Source organism: Gadus morhua, chromosome 12, assembly GCF_902167405.1.
Source record: "Gadus morhua chromosome 12, gadMor3.0, whole genome shotgun sequence".
Lineage (NCBI taxonomy): Eukaryota > Metazoa > Chordata > Actinopteri > Gadiformes > Gadidae > Gadus > Gadus morhua.
This window is the reverse complement of record NC_044059.1, coordinates 27,848,811-27,855,423: the sequence shown is the minus strand read 5'-3', so window position 1 is coordinate 27,855,423 and position 6,613 is coordinate 27,848,811. Positions and strand designations below refer to the sequence as shown.

At 52.4% G+C, this 6,613-nt stretch overlaps 1 long non-coding RNA gene across 1 annotated transcript in view; it reads left to right on the top strand.

Annotated features, from left to right (window-relative positions):
* The first annotated feature begins 499 nt into the window (after positions 1-499).
* Positions 500-6,613, top strand: part of LOC115556152 (uncharacterized) — an 8,061-nt gene continuing 1,947 nt past the window's right edge. Inside the window, exon 1 of the long non-coding RNA XR_003978945.1 lies at positions 500-691. This is a non-coding gene — a long non-coding RNA (uncharacterized LOC115556152). The remainder of the gene's footprint in view (positions 692-6,613) is intronic.

Here is a 6,613-nt window from a genome sequence, read left to right as displayed (position 1 = left end):
TGTAGAGTTGATTTCAGGATAGAGCTCCGCCAGAGAGCAGGGTAGCCTACCTGGCAGCCCCTACTGGAGCCTGACTTTCGGAATGTGCCAAGGCTTGTTTTTGGGGTGGGACGCAACGACCTAAGGCAATATGATGAGTGGGTGCTTCTCCACACAAAACCCATTTGAGAGTGAAACATGTGGCCGTTTAGAAAAGAAAAGAGTGATAATTAAAAGGGTTCATCTACACACATGCTCAAAATATTTAGTGCAGAGACAGTCCCTGCCGAACACAAAACTGGAATATAGGGGTCGATATTAATAATGTAACTGATGAGACCGTTCTTATTACCACTTTATTAATTGCTAAAATCAACACGCAAAACAAAAAACTTAACTTCTCCCCCACAGAGTGAGGAATGAAGAGGAGAAGCTAGAGGATGAATGCTGTTTCTTTAAGAGAGCCAGAGAGAGCGTGTGTGAGAAAGAGAGAGAGAGAGAGGGAGGGAGGGAGGGAGAGAGAGAAAGGGAGGGACCTCTTTGCCCTCCAGAAACCAGGAAGGGAATTGAGTTGGTCTGCTGCTTGCTTAGCGCAGACAGGGCTCTGAGCTGCACGACAGTTAGAGGGAGAGAGCGAGCTCCGGAGAGGAGGAGAGCAGAGAGAGAGAGAGAGAGAGCTAAGCCATAACAAGCACCACCACGGCCATCGCAGGTGAGCTAAAGGCTGCTGCCGCCCGGCACCCCCCCTCCCTCTCCCACCGGGGCAGGTCCACCAGGGAGGGGGGTGAACGCAGAGCAGGAGAGAGAGCAGAGGAAAGAGTGAGGGAGGGGGGGCAGAGGAGGGGGGGAGGGGGGGGGGGGGGGGGGGGGGGGGGGGAATGGGGTCGGCCAGAAGGTGAGGCGGGTAGCCGTCTTAGTCCCTCGATATGTTCTTTATTTATTTATAATCCTTCCTGCTGAAGTACTTCCTCCGGTCTGCTTCTTACCTGTGGGGATTCCTGAGCTAAAGTTGACTGGATGTGTTCAAGGCATTCACTTTTGGGGCAGGTGGAAGCAGTTAGTGGAGGAGGAGGAGGAGGAGGAGGTGGTGGTGGTGGTGGTATCTCAAGAGCGGGTGGGGGGGCGTTGAATAAGAGGAAAGCGGAACCAAAATAATTGCATTGGACGAGTTGTGTGCGCTTAGAACTCTCCAGTGGGCTGTCAGTTCACAAATGCTCAGATAACAGGACGGATGAGGGAATATTTGAGCTGTCTTGGTCAGTCTCTCTAGTTTGGAATTTCACGAGACAAAGTATTTGTGTTGGTTGGAAGTCCTAAAGTGTCTATCAAATGTGTCCCGGGTTGTATTGTGTGATGGCAGCCGGTCATGTTTGTATATGTCTCTCACAACGCTGCATGCAAGTATCCTTTTCATACGAAGCACAGCCCAGTTTGAGGGCTGCTCTGTACTTTAATACCTGGCAGAGCGCTAGCAACACACTGTGGTGTATAATTCAGCCCGGAGTGCTTACGTTAGAACAGGCTCGGTGATAGTGGGAGTGGCTGGCACCGGGCGGATCTGGGATTTGTAGTTTCAAAGCCAGAGCTGCACAGCAGGTCTAGTGCGATCAGCAGACTCCATATCCCACAGTGCCTTGCCCTCAGCAATACAGGAAAGAGAACAGCCCGAGCCTATCCCACAAAAGAGGTGTGGTGACTGAGGAGCTGGCCAGCCAATGGGAGCAGAGGCAGCAAAGCCGAGTTGTGGGCTGAAAATAAAGGGGGGTGGGTGTTTAGGTGTCTGCTTGTGTGGGATCAGGCAAGGGCTTGCCTGTATGACTAGGGCCACTCGCAAGTTTCCTGTTTGGAGCTCGAGCCCTGCCCAGAGACACAAGGCACACGGACGGGCTGGCAGGCAGACGCAGGAGAGCAAAAGGGCCGGGGAACGTTACTGTCTGGGGGTAAGTGCTCAACAGGGAGAAGGCACTCTGCCGCTGTGTGTTTCTGCTGTCACGCTCAAGTGTGTAAACAGATAACAATTGGTTCATGCGTGTTTGCACGCAGTGGGGTGCTGGGGTAGAGTGTGTGTGCGCGCGTGTGTGTGTGTGTACTGTGCACGTTATCTGTTTTGTGAGTGAAATGAAGAGGTGGTACTTGTTTGGAGTTGCTGAGTTTTTGACCCACTTGCAGATAAAGAGGGGTGACAAATAGGTCAGTATTGTGACCGGGGTCTGGCACTTGTACGCTCGGAGAGGTGGGTCATGGTTCACATTTGCATAGGGTAAATAAACACTCCCTCATGTCATGGCTGAGATGAGTTCCTCGTCAGCCACCTGGATGTCAGATCATGTCTTAATGCTGTCGTTAATATCTAGTGCTATTCAAGACTATTATGGGAAGATGGAGAGAGAGAGAGCGAGGCATCCCTTATTTCTTGGTGGAGTAAAGCTTTGTATGTTAAATCAATCTAGAGAGATGTGTCATATATCTATATATATCTCATGTATGAGACCTCTGAGGGTCTCGGGGTAGGGTCTCGGGATGGCGGTGATCTGTCAGAGTTCACGGGACAGAGGTCGTTGAGTTAAATCCGTGGCTCTCGCAGAAGGGGAGGACGTTTGGCGGACCGGCGTGGAAAGTTGACCTTGTTCGGGGGAATCGGCCATCACAACGTAACCGGGTCTCTTCACAAAACACCACAACAACAACGAGTTGAACTGTGGTTCGGGCCGATCTGTCCTCGGCTCTCTTGGTCTCTCGACGTGTTGTTAAATGGATCTCCGGAGGGCTCGCGGGGTCGTGCTCATCCCCATCCGTCTCCCCAGTGGTAGGTAGACGTCAACCTGCTAGTTAGGGGAATGCTAGTTAAAGTGATGCTAGTTAGGGTGCTGCTAGTTAGGTTGCTGCTAGTTGGGGTGCTGCTAGATAGGGCGATGCTAGTTAGGGTGATGCTGGTTAATGGGGGGCCGGTAAGCTAGGTAGCGTGGCAGTTAGCGTGGAGCGTGGAGACTCGACTGCGTCTCTTGATACATGGACGCAGATTCCTTGGCAGCCCTCTCTGGCCCGACCTGTTCTGAAGAGCGTGAGCTCAGGACGACCCGAGCCGAGGCCGCGGCATCAAGGGGAACACGCCCAGACGCCGGGGAAGGGTTCGCAATGCCTCTCCGGAATAATGTCCAAAAGCGTGTCTCTCTTTTACTTTGTGACAGAATTGTAAGATGTTTATGTCGGGCTGCTGCTGCCCTCGATGCCACTTCCTGGCTAACAACCGTGTGGAGAGAGAAAAAAGACACTCTACACTTTGAATCCATGATAATTCCAGCAAGAGGTTAAACAAGGACGCTCTTTGACTCTGTGTGTGTGTGTGTGTGTGTGTGTGTGTGTGTGTGTGTGTGTGTGTGTGTGTGTGTGTGTGTGTGTGTGTGTGTGTGTGTGTGTGTGTGTGTGTGTGTGTGTGTGTGTGTGCTCGCGCCAAGTGTACTTGCATACGTGTGTGCGTACGTGCACGTGCCGGGTGTACGCGCGTGTGTTTGTTACCAACAATAGACTCCAGGGGAATTGCAGGGGACTTGGGTGCCTGTGGGCAGGTCCAAGACACCACCCATCAATTTGGCGGTGTAGTTGAATACAGTTTGATATTCCTGTATGTTTGGTCCTATACCACTATGGCCCAAAACGAGCGGGTCCAGAATGAGTGAGAGAGACAGGTTGTGCGATGTTGCTGCCTTCCACAGTAGGGCAAGTCCTCGGTTGTGTATGATGCGTAGAATTTAACACGTGCTAAGCTTGTCCAAACAATTAGGCATGATGACACTTGCCGTATTGTCACGTGTGTCTGGTGCGTGTGTGTCTGTGTGTATATTCAAATCAACCCGTTTTTAAAGGTAGGGTAGGCCACCTAGGTTAGAAACATTCTTTTCATTTCTCCCCAGCTGTGGCCGAGGCAGACCTGTAAATAGCGGGCTCGGATGAAGTGATTGGAGGGTTCACCTGTCTGTCTGCCTACCTACACTACTACCTGGGTGCACTCAGTGAGCATGACCGGAGTCTTCCACAAAGCTAGGCAGCCCTGGTGCTAAAGCTAGCCTGCTAGTCACGTGTTCTGGGGGAGTTGCTCTGGAGCCTGAAGGGAGGGGTGTGTGTTTTATTTTTTCTTCAGTTGGATCCTTTCAAAATGTGGCCCAGTCTGGCTGGTTTCTCCAAATTGCCTACCCCTACCTTTTTTTTTTTAAGTGCTCAAACCTAAGTATCTTCAGTTTATCGTGGACGGTTTCTAAAATTGTTAAACTGGCAGCCCAAGCCTCTAAAATGGCAGCCTGTCTAATGTATAGCAGCAGCAGCCTGGTAGGAGCTAGGGCGGGCCGAGGGGACAGACTCTTCTCTGTTGTTCTCCCGTTGTTGTGCTGGAGTCTTGAGAGTGCTGAGGGTGAGGTAGTGGGGGCGGGCGGGTGGGCCGAGGGGGCATGTTCTGTTCCAGTACATTTATTATGGAGAGGACACACAACCTGATCAAATTAAGGAACGAGAGAGAAAGAGAGAGGGGGGGGGGGGGGGGGGGGGGGGGGGGGTTGGTAGAGGAAGGGAAGACCCATGGGCTGCGGTTTGGCATGTGGGTAAAGTTGGACTTTGACTTCTGATGCTTGTTTCTCAAAGTTGACGGCGGTGGCCTTGTTTGTGTTCCTCAAGTCTCCGCCGGGTTTTTATCAGACACTCTCCTGAAGGCGAGGAGTTTGTGTGAAGGCCGTTGCCATCTATCTTGGGCTGCAGTGTGCTGTTGTTTAACACACCGATGATAAATACTTTGTGGGCTTTCCAACACCCCACTCCACATGTCCAGCCTGTGCATTGATGCGGTGATTCAGACGTGGAAGGTGGTGGAGGAAACGGAGGAGGAGATGAGGAGGAGAGGAGAGAAAGAGGAGGTGTTTGGTTGCAATTAAGGAAGGCGATACAGTGTGGCTCCGGGCCGTTTGTTCCTCCATTTCCTCGGAGGGGAAAAAAAGGAAGTGGGACACTCGGTCTGACTGGTGCTCTACCCTCTGTGCCTCCGAACCAGAGATGGAGCGATGACAGCAGAGTGACATAAGTGTGTGTGGGTCTTGATTGGGGTCTAAGTGGGGTTTAACGGCGAGAGAGAGAGGGAAGCAGAGAGAGGGAGCTCAGAAAGATGCGTGAGCGAGAGAGGGAGTCATGGTTCATTGAGAGGGAGGAGGGAGGGAGGGAGGGAGGGAGGGAAAGAGATGGCAGCGAGGGAGATAGATATAGGGAGAGGGTCAGATGGAGGAGGGAGGAGGGAGTAGAGACTGAGAAAGAAAAGGGGGGTGGGGGGGAGAGAGAAAGAGAGAGAGATGGTCATCTGATAACAGAGCGTGTTCTGTTACACCCCTGCCACAGACACACAGGAAGTCCTCTCCCCATTGAGCCGCGCACGCACAGAATGTTGCAGCTCGGCTCCTGCAGATTGACTATCGTGAGCAGCCAGGGTTATGGGAGGCTTCTCTGGGTGGGCATGAGGTCCTTCTTGTACTACCAGGCCGGGAGGGGGGGGGGGGCATGTGCACCATCGGTAGCACTTCCTGGTTCAATAAGAGTACAGGAAATGAAATCTAAAGAATTAGTCATGGCAGTTGAATTCCAAGGTTTGAAGACCCTCTCACCGTGCACAGTCGCCAAGGCACTTCTGATTGTAATGGCTGAGTTATAATAAGGGGTAAGAGCAAATGCACTGCAGGGTTTTTAACGATTCATTGCTATCTGTCTCGTTACACCACGGCTCGCCATGGCTCACCGCGTTGGTATGATGTTGAGCACTTTCTGTGGTTCATGTAATTACCGTTGACTGTGTGTTGGAAGACCCACCAGAGCAGGTATTGCTAGTTCCGTGAAGCCTTTGGTTACCTAGTTAATGTCGGCCGCCGGCTAGACGTGTCCTCGACTATCGGTTCCTGTACGTGTTCCCGGTAGCTCCCCGAGTACTTTGTACCTTTTGGTCATGTTGCTGTAAAAAGCCCTCCTTGATTTCCCCCCCCCCTCCACTAAATTTTTATTGGCCAGCCGGCCGGAGAGAGCTTCCTTCATCGGCGTGTCACGCTGGGTAAATAGGGGAGAGGTGTTTGCGTTTATCATTGACATCACAAAAGATTCCTGAGCCGGAGTGCGTCCAAGGGGGCTTAGTGGCTGGCAGATGCGCTGGGTTCTTCCACCTTCCCGTTCCACCTCGCCCACCACCTTCTCTCAAGTGGTATGTTTGGCAGGGCTTCCTGACTTGTTTCTGGTGAAGCCAGTCAGGCCTCGACCAGTCCTCTTTTGACTCTGCTCCTTTTTTATCAGTTGCCTACCCTCTTCCTGCCTCTCTCCCAATGCGACCAATCAGATTTCCTCCAGCCACTGGCAACAGTGAGTCACTTGGCCTGGGCTCTTGCTTCTCTCTTTCCTTGGAACCGGCTACCCCTCCCCAATGCTGTTTTCCCATTCCCAACCTTCTCCCACTGCGACCTTGAACCCTGCTGCCCCCCCCCCCCCCCCCCCCCGTCTCGCTCTCCCTCCCACTCAAGGTGGGAGGGGCACGACAGGGCCACTTATCAACAGACGAGTCATACGGACACCGTCATTAACGATAACAATGTGTTCCATTTGTTCACACCCTCGCTGAACC